This window comes from Acipenser ruthenus, unplaced genomic scaffold (assembly GCF_902713425.1).
Source record: "Acipenser ruthenus unplaced genomic scaffold, fAciRut3.2 maternal haplotype, whole genome shotgun sequence".
Classification (NCBI taxonomy): Eukaryota; Metazoa; Chordata; class Actinopteri; order Acipenseriformes; family Acipenseridae; genus Acipenser; species Acipenser ruthenus.
This window is the reverse complement of record NW_026708119.1, coordinates 1-10,000: the sequence shown is the minus strand read 5'-3', so window position 1 is coordinate 10,000 and position 10,000 is coordinate 1.

The following is a 10,000-nucleotide window of genomic DNA, read 5'->3' as shown; positions in this document are numbered from 1 at the left end:
CCACCTGTGTGCAATTAAGGTGTTTCACATGATTTCAGGTTAAATACACCTGTCTCTGGGAGGTCCCACAGTTGGTTAGTACATTTCCTAACAAAAACTACATGATGAAGATGAAGGAACATTCAAAGCAAATCCGGAATAAGGTTCTTCAAAATCACCAATCAGGGGTAGGATATAAGAACATTTCCAAGGCATTGAATATCCTCTCAGAGCACAGTAAAGTCCATTATTAAGAAATGGAGAGAATATGGCACAACTGTGAATCTGTCTAGAACAGGCCGTCCTCAAAAACGGAGTATCCGGGCGTATAGGGCACTAGTCAGGGAGGCCACCAAGAGGCCTATGGCAACTCTAAAGGAGTTACAGTGTTCCACGGCTGAGCTGGGAGACACTGTGCATATGGCAACAATAGCCCGGGTGCTTCACAAAACTGGCCTTTATGGGAGAGTGGCAAAAAGAAAGCCATTGTTGAAAAAAACTCGCATCAAATCTCGGCTAGAGTTTCCCAGAAGGCATGTGGGAGACTCTGAGACCAAGTGGAAGAAGATTCTATGGTCTGATGAGACCAAAATAGAGCTTTTTGGCCTCAACGCTAAGCGCTATGTTTGCCACTGATCAACACAAGAAAAGTCCATAATGTCAAAGTGAAAAATAAAATCTACAAATTGTTCTAAATTAATTACAAATATAAAACAGAAAATAATTGATTGCATAAGTATTCACCCCCTTTGCTATGACACACCTAAATAAGCTCTGGTGCAACCAATTGTCTTTAGAAGTCACATAATTAGTTGAATGGAGTCCACCTGTGTGCAATTAAGGTGTTTCACATGATTTCAGGTTAAATACACCTGTCTCTGGGAGGTCCCACAGTTGGTTAGTACATTTCCTAACAAAAACTACATGATGAAGATGAAGGAACATTCAAAGCAAATCCGGAATAAGGTTCTTCAAAAGCACCAATCAGGGGTAGGATATAAGAACATTTCCAAGGCATTGAATATCCTCTCAGAGCACAGTAAAGTCCATTATTAAGAAATGGAGAGAATATGGCACAACTGTGAATCTGTCTAGAACAGGCCGTCCTCAAAAACGGAGTATCCGGGCATATAGGGCACTAGTCAGGGAGGCCACCAAGAGGCCTATGGCAACTCTAAAGGAGTTACAGTGTTCCACGGCTGAGCTGGGAGACACTGTGCATATGGCAACAATAGCCCGGGTGCTTCACAAAACTGGCCTTTATGGGAGAGTGGCAAAAAGAAAAAAACTCGCATCAAATCTCGGCTAGAGTTTCCCAGAAGGCATGTGGGAGACTCTGAGACCAAGTGGAAGAAGATTCTATGGTCTGATGAGACCAAAATAGAGCTTTTTGGCCTCAACGCTAAGCGCTATGTTTGCCACTGATCAACACAAGAAAAGTCCATAATGTCAAAGTGAAAAATAAAATCTACAAATTGTTCTAAATTAATTACAAATATAAAACAGAAAATAATTGATTGCATAAGTAATCACCCCCTTTGCTATGACACACCTAAATAAGCTCTGGTGCAACCAGTTGTCTTTAGAAGTCACATAATTAGTCGAATGGAGTCCACCTGTGTGCAATTAAGGTGTTTCACATGATTTCAGGTTAAATACACCTGTCTCTGGGAGGTCCCACAGTTGGTTAGTACATTTCCTAACAAAAACTACATCATGAAGATGAAGGAACATTCAAAGCAAATCCGGAATAAGGTTCTTCAAAAGCACCAATCAGGGGTAGGATATAAGAACATTTCCAAGGCATTGAATATCCTCTCAGAGCACAGTAAAGTCCATTATTAAGAAATGGAGAGAATATGGCACAACTGTGAATCTGTCTAGAACAGGCCGTCCTCAAAAACGGAGTATCCGGGCGTATAGGGCACTAGTCAGGGAGGCCACCAAGAGGCCTATGGCAACTCTGAAGGAGTTACAGTGTTCCACGGCTGAGCTGGGAGACACTGTGCATATGGCAATAATAGCCCGGGTGCTTCACAAAACTGGCCTTTATGGGAGAGTGGCAAAAAGAAAGCCATTGTTGAAAAAAACTCGCATCAAATCTCGGCTAGAGTTTCCCAGAAGGCATGTGGGAGACTCTGAGACCAAGTGGAAGAAGATTCTATGGTCTGATGAGACCAAAATAGAGCTTTTTGGCCTCAACGCTAAGCGCTATGTTTGCCACTGATCAACACAAGAAAAGTCCATAATGTCAAAGTGAAAAATAAAATCTACAAATTGTTCTAAATTAATTACAAATATAAAACAGAAAATAATTGATTGCATAAGTATTCACCCCCTTTGCTATGACACACCTAAATAAGCTCTGGTGCAACCAATTGTCTTTAGAAGTCACATAATTAGTTGAATGGAGTCCACCTGTGTGCAATTAAGGTGTTTCACATGATTTCAGGTTAAATACACCTGTCTCTGGGAGGTCCCACAGTTGGTTAGTACATTTCCTAACAAAAACTACATCATGAAGATGAAGGAACATTCAAAGCAAATCCGGAATAAGGTTCTTCAAAAGCACCAATCAGGGGTAGGATATAAGAACATTTCCAAGGCATTGAATATCCTCTCAGAGCACAGTAAAGTCCATTATTAAGAAATGGAGAGAATATGGCACAACTGTGAATCTGTCTAGAACAGGCCGTCCTCATAAACGGAGTATCCGGGCGTATAGGGCACTAGTCAGGGAGGCCACCAAGAGGCCTATGGCAACTCTAAAGGAGTTACAGTGTTCCACGGCTGAGCTGGGAGACACTGTGCATATGGCAACAATAGCCCGGGTGCTTCACAAAACTGGCCTTTATGGGAGAGTGGCAAAAAGAAAGCCATTGTTGAAAAAAACTCGCATCAAATCTCGGCTAGAGTTTCCCAGAAGGCAGGTGGGAGACTCTGAGACCAAGTGGAAGAAGATTCTATGGTCTGATGAGACCAAAATAGAGCTTTTTGTCCTCAACGCTAAGCGCTATGTTTGCCACTGATCAACACAAGAAAAGTCCATAATGTCAAAGTGAAAAATAAAATCTACAAATTGTTCTAAATTAATTACAAATATAAAACAGAAAATAATTGATTGCATAAGTATTCACCCCCTTTGCTATGACACACCTAAATAAGCTCTGGTGCAACCAATTGTCTTTAGAAGTCACATAATTAGTTGAATGGAGTCCACCTGTGTGCAATTAAGGTGTTTCACATGATTTCAGGTTAAATACACCTGTCTCTGGGAGGTCCCACAGTTGGTTAGTACATTTCCTAACAAAAACTACATCATGAAGATGAAGGAACATTCAAAGCAAATCCGGAATAAGGTTCTTCAAAAGCACCAATCAGGGGTAGGATATAAGAACATTTCCAAGGCATTGAATATCCTCTCAGAGCACAGTAAAGTCCATTATTAAGAAATGGAGAGAATATGGCACAACTGTGAATCTGTCTAGAACAGGCCGTCCTCAAAAACGGAGTATCCGGGCGTATAGGGCACTAGTCAGGGAGGCCACCAAGAGGCCTATGGCAACTCTAAAGGAGTTACAGTGTTCCACGGCTGAGCTGGGAGACACTGTGCATATGGCAACAATAGCCCGGGTGCTTCACAAAACTGGCCTTTATGGGAGAGTGGCAAAAAGAAAGCCATTGTTGAAAAAAACTCTCATCAAATCTCGGCTAGAGTTTCCCAGAAGGCAGGTGGGAGACTCTGAGACCAAGTGGAAGAAGATTCTATGGTCTGATGAGACCAAAATAGAGCTTTTTGTCCTCAACGCTAAGCGCTATGTTTGCCACTGATCAACACAAGAAAAGTCCATAATGTCAAAGTGAAAAATAAAATCTACAAATTGTTCTAAATTAATTACAAATATAAAACAGAAAATAATTGATTGCATAAGTATTCACCCCCTTTGCTATGACACACCTAAATAAGCTCTGGTGCAACCAATTGTCTTTAGAAGTCACATAATTAGTTGAATGGAGTCCACCTGTGTGCAATTGAGGTGTTTCACATGATTTCAGGTTAAATAGACCTGTCTCTGGGAGGTCCCACAGTTGGTTAGTACATTTCCTAACAAAAACTACATGATGAAGATGAAGGAACATTCAAAGCAAATCCGGAATAAGGTTCTTCAAAAGCACCAATCAGGGGTAGGATGTAAGAACATTTCCAAGGCATTGAATATCCTCTCAGAGCACAGTAAAGTCCATTATTAAGAAATGGAGAGAAAATGGCACAACTGTGAATCTGTCTAGAACAGGCCGTCCTCAAAAACGGAGTATCCGGGCGTATAGGGCACTAGTCAGGGAGGCCACCAAGAGGCCTATGGCAACTCTAAAGGAGTTACAGTGTTCCACGGCTGAGCTGGGAGACACTGTGCATATGGCAACAATAGCCCGGGTGCTTCACAAAACTGGCCTTTATGGGAGAGTGGCAAAAAGAAAGCCATTGTTGAAAAGAACTCGCATCAAATCTCGGCTAGAGTTTCCCAGAAGACATGTGGGAGACTCTGAGACCAAGTGGAAGAAGATTCTATGGTCTGATGAGACCAAAATAGAGCTTTTTGGCCTCAACGCTAAGCGTTATGTTTGCCACTGATCAACACAAGAAAAGTCCATACTGTCAAAGTGAAAAATAAAATCTACAAATTGTTCTAAATTAATTACAAATATAAAACAGAAAATAATTGATTGCATAAGTATTCATCCCCTTTGCTATGACACACCTAAATAAGCTCTGGTGCAACCAGTTGTCTTTAGAAGTCACATAATTAGTTTAATGGAGTCCACCTGTGTGCAATTAAGGTGTTTCACATGATTTCAGGTTAAATACACCTGTCTCTGGGAGGTCCCACAGTTGGTTAGTACATTTCCTAACAAAAACTACATCATGAAGATGAAGGAACATTCAAAGCAAATCCGGAATAAGGTTCTTCAAAAGCACCAATCGGGTAGGATATAAGAACATTTCCAAGGCATTGAATATCCTCTCAGACCACAGTAAAGTCCATTATTAAGAAATGGAGAGAATATGGCACAACTGTGAATCTGTCTAGAACAGGCCGTCCTCAAAAACGGAGTATCCGGGCGTATAGGGCACTAGTCAGGGAGGCCACCAAGAGGCCTATGGCAACTCTAAAGGAGTTACAGCGTTCCACGGCTGAGCTGGGAGACACTGTGCATATGGCAACAATAGCCCGGGTGCTTCACAAAACTGGCCTTTCTGGGAAAGTGGCAAAAAGAAAGCCATTGTTGAAAAAAACTCGCATCAAATCTCGGCTAGAGTTTCCCAGAAGGCATGTGGGAGACTCTGAGACCAAGTGGAAGAAGATTCTATGGTCTGATGAGACCAAAATAGAGCTTTTTGGCCTCAACGCTAAGCGCTATGTTTGCCACTGATCAACACAAGAAAAGTCCATAATGTCAAAGTGAAAAATAAAATCTACAAATTGTTCTAAATTAATTACAAATCTAAAACAGAAAATAATTGATTGCATAAGTATTCACCCCCTTTGCTATGACACACCTAAATAAGCTCTGGTGCAACCAATTGTCTTTAGAAGTCACATAATTAGTTGAATGGAGTCCACCTGTGTGCAATTAAGGTGTTTCACATGATTTCAGGTTAAATACACCTGTCTCTGGGAGGTCCCACAGTTGTTTAGTACATTTCCTAACAAAAACTACATGATGAAGATGAAGGAACATTCAAAGCAAATCCGGAATAAGGTTCTTCAAAAGCACCAATCAGGGGTAGGATATAAGAACATTTCCAAGGCATTGAATATCATCTCAGAGCACAGTAAAGTCCATTATTAAGAAATGGAGAGAATATGGCACAACTGTGAATCTGTCTAGAACAGGCCGTCCTCAAAAACGGAGTATCCGGGCGTATAGGGCACTAGTCAGGGAGGCCACCAAGAGGCCTATGGCAACTCTAAAGGAGTTACAGTGTTCCACAGCTGAGCTGGGAGACACTGTGCATATGGCAACAATAGCCCGGGTGCTTCACAAAACTGGCCTTTATGGGAGAGTGGCAAAAAGAAAGCCATTGTTGAAAAAAACTCGCATCAAATCTCGGCTAGAGTTTCCCAGAAGGCATGTGGGAGACTCTGAGACCAAGTGGAAGAAGATTCTATGGTCTGATGAGACCAAAATAGAGCTTTTTGGCCTCAACGCTAAGCGTTATGTTTGCCACTGATCAACACAAGAAAAGTCCATACTGTCAAAGTGAAAAATAAAATCTACAAATTGTTCTAAATTAATTACAAATATAAAACAGAAAATAATTGATTGCATAAGTATTCATCCCCTTTGCTATGACACACCTAAATAAGCTCTGGTGCAACCAGTTGTCTTTAGAAGTCACATAATTAGTTTAATGGAGTCCACCTGTGTGCAATTAAGGTGTTTCACATGATTTCAGGTTAAATACACCTGTCTCTGGGAGGTCCCACAGTTGGTTAGTACATTTCCTAACAAAAACTACATCATGAAGATGAAGGAACATTCAAAGCAAATCCGGAATAAGGTTCTTCAAAAGCACCAATCGGGTAGGATATAAGAACATTTCCAAGGCATTGAATATCCTCTCAGACCACAGTAAAGTCCATTATTAAGAAATGGAGAGAATATGGCACAACTGTGAATCTGTCTAGAACAGGCCGTCCTCAAAAACGGAGTATCCGGGCGTATAGGGCACTAGTCAGGGAGGCCACCAAGAGGCCTATGGCAACTCTAAAGGAGTTACAGTGTTCCACGGCTGAGCTGGGAGACACTGTGCATATGGCAACAATAGCCCGGGTGCTTCACAAAACTGGCCTTTATGGGAGAGTTGCAAAAAGAAAGCCATTGTTGAAAAAAACTCGCATCAAATCTCGGCTAGAGTTTCCCAGAAGGCATGTGGGAGACTCTGAGACCAAGTGGAAGAAGATTCTATGGTCTGATGAGACCAAAATAGAGCTTTTTGGCCTCAACGCTAAGCGCTATGTTTGCCACTGATCAACACAAGAAAAGTCCATAATGTCAAAGTGAAAAATAAAATCTACAAATTGTTCTAAATTAATTACAAATATAAAACAGAAAATAATTGATTGCATAAGTATTCACCCCCTTTGCTATGACACACCTAAATAAGCTCTGGTGCAACCAGTTGTCTTTAGAAGTCACATAATTAGTTGAATGGAGTCCACCTGTGTGCAATTAAGGTGTTTCACATGATTTCAGGTTAAATACACCTGTCTCTGGGAGATCCCACAGTTGGTTAGTACATTTCCTAACAAAAACTACATCATGAAGATGAAGGAACATTCAAAGCAAATCCGGAATAAGGTTCTTCAAAAGCACCAATCAGGGGTAGGATATAAGAACATTTCCAAGGCATTGAATATCATCTCAGAGCACAGTAAAGTCCATTATTAAGAAATGGAGAGAATATGGCACAACTGTGAATCTGTCTAGAACAGGCCATCCTCAAAAACGGAGTATCCGGGCGTATAGGGCACTAGTCAGGGAGGCCACCAAGAGGCCTATGGCAACTCTAAAGGAGTTACAGTGTTCCACGGCTGAGCTGGGAGACACTGTGCATATGGCAACAATAGCCCGGGAGCTTCACAAAACTGGCCTTTATGGGAGAGTGGCAAAAAGAAAGCCATTGTTGAAAAAAACTTGCATCAAATCTCGGCTAGAGTTTCCCAGAAGGCATGTGGGAGACTCTGAGACCAAGTGGAAGAAGATTCTATGGTCTGATGAGACCAAAATAGAGCTTTTTGGCCTCAACACTAAGCGCTATGTTTGCCACTGATCAACACAAGAAAAGTCCATAATGTCAAAGTGAAAAATAAAATCTACAAATTGTTCTAAATTAATTACAAATATAAAACAGAAAATAATTGATTGCATAAGTATTCACCCCCTTTGCTATGACACACCTAAATAAGCTCTGGTGCAACCAGTTGTCTTTAGAAGTCACATAATTAGTTGAATGGAGTCCACCTGTGTGCAATTAAGGTGTTTCACATGATTTCAGGTTAAATACACCTGTCTCTGGGAGGTCCCACAGTTGGTTAGTACATTTCCTAACAAAAACTACATCATGAAGATGAAGGAACATTCAAAGCAAATCCGGAATAAGGTTCTTCAAAAGCACCAATCAGGGGTAGGATATAAGAACATTTCCAAGGCATTGAATATCCTCTCACAGCACAGTAAAGTCCATTATTAAGCAACGGAGAGAATATGGCACAACTGTGAATCTGTCTAGAACAGGCCGTCCTCATAAACGGAGTATCCGGGCGTATAGGGCACTAGTCAGGGAGGCCACCAAGAGGCCTATGGCAACTCTGAAGGAGTTACAGTGTTCCACGGCTGAGCTGGGAGACACTGTGCATATGGCAATAATAGCCCGGGTGCTTCATAAAACTGGCCTTTATGGGAGAGTGGCAAAAAGAAAGCCATTGTTGAAAAAAACTTGCATCAAATCTCGGCTAGAGTTTCCCAGAAGGCATGTGGGAGACTCTGAGACCAAGTGGAAGAAGATTCTATGGTCTGATGAGACCAAAATAGAGCTTTTTGGCCTCAACGCTAAGCGCTATGTTTGCCACTGATCAACACAAGAAAAGTCCATAATGTCAAAGTGAAAAATAAAATCTACAAATTGTTCTAAATTAATTACAAATATAAAACAGAAAATAATTGATTGCATAAGTATTCACCCCCTTTGCTATGACACACCTAAATAAGCTCTGGTGCAGCCAATTGTCTTTAGAAGTCACATAATTAGTTGAATGGAGTCCACCTGTGTGCAATTAAGGTGTTTCACATGATTTCAGGTTAAATACACCTGTCTCTGGGAGGTCCCACAGTTGGTTAGTACATTTCCTAACAAAAACTACATCATGAAGATGAAGGAACATTCAAAGCAAATCCGGAATAAGGTTCTTCAAAAGCACCAATCAGGGGTAGGATATAAGAACATTTCCAAGGCATTGAATATCCTCTCACAGCACAGTAAAGTCCATTATTAAGCAACGGAGAGAATATGGCACAACTGTGAATCTGTCTAGAACAGGCCATCCTCATAAACGGAGTATCCGGGCATATAGGGCACTAGTCAGGGAGGCCACCAAGAGGCCTATGGCAACTCTAAAGGAGTTACAGTGTTCCACGGCTGAGCTGGGAGACACTGTGCATATGGCAACAATAGCCCGGGTGCTTCACAAAACTGGCCTTTATGGGAGAGTTGCAAAAAGAATGCCATTGTTGAAAAAAACTCGCATCAAATCTCGGCTAGAGTTTCCCAGAAGGCATGTGGGAGACTCTGAGACCAAGTGGAAGAAGATTCTATGGTCTGATGAGACCAAAATAGAGCTTTTTGGCCTCAACGCTAAGCGCTATGTTTGCCACTGATCAACACAAGAAAAGTCCATAATGTCAAAGTGAAAAATAAAATCTACAAATTGTTCTAAATTAATTACAAATATAAAACAGAAAATAATTGATTGCATAAGTATTCACCCCCTTTGCTATGACACACCTAAATAAGCTCTGGTGCAACCAGTTGTCTTTAGAAGTCACATAATTAGTTGAATGGAGTCCACCTGTGTGCAATTAAGGTGTTTCACATGATTTCAGGTTAAATACACCTGTCTCTGGGAGGTCCCACAGTTGGTTAGTACATTTCCTAACAAAAACTACATCATGAAGATGAAGGAACATTCAAAGCAAATCCGGAATAAGGTTCTTCAAAAGCACCAATCAGGGGTAGGATATAAGAACATTTCCAAGGCATTGAATATCATCTCAGAGCACAGTAAAGTCCATTATTAAGAAATGGAGAGAATATGGCACAACTGTGAATCTGTCTAGAACAGGCCGACCTCAAAAACTGAGTATCCGGGCGTATAGGGCACTAGTCAGGGAGGCCACCAAGAGGCCTATGGCAACTCTAAAGGAGTTACAGTGTTCCACGGCTGAGCTGGGAGACACT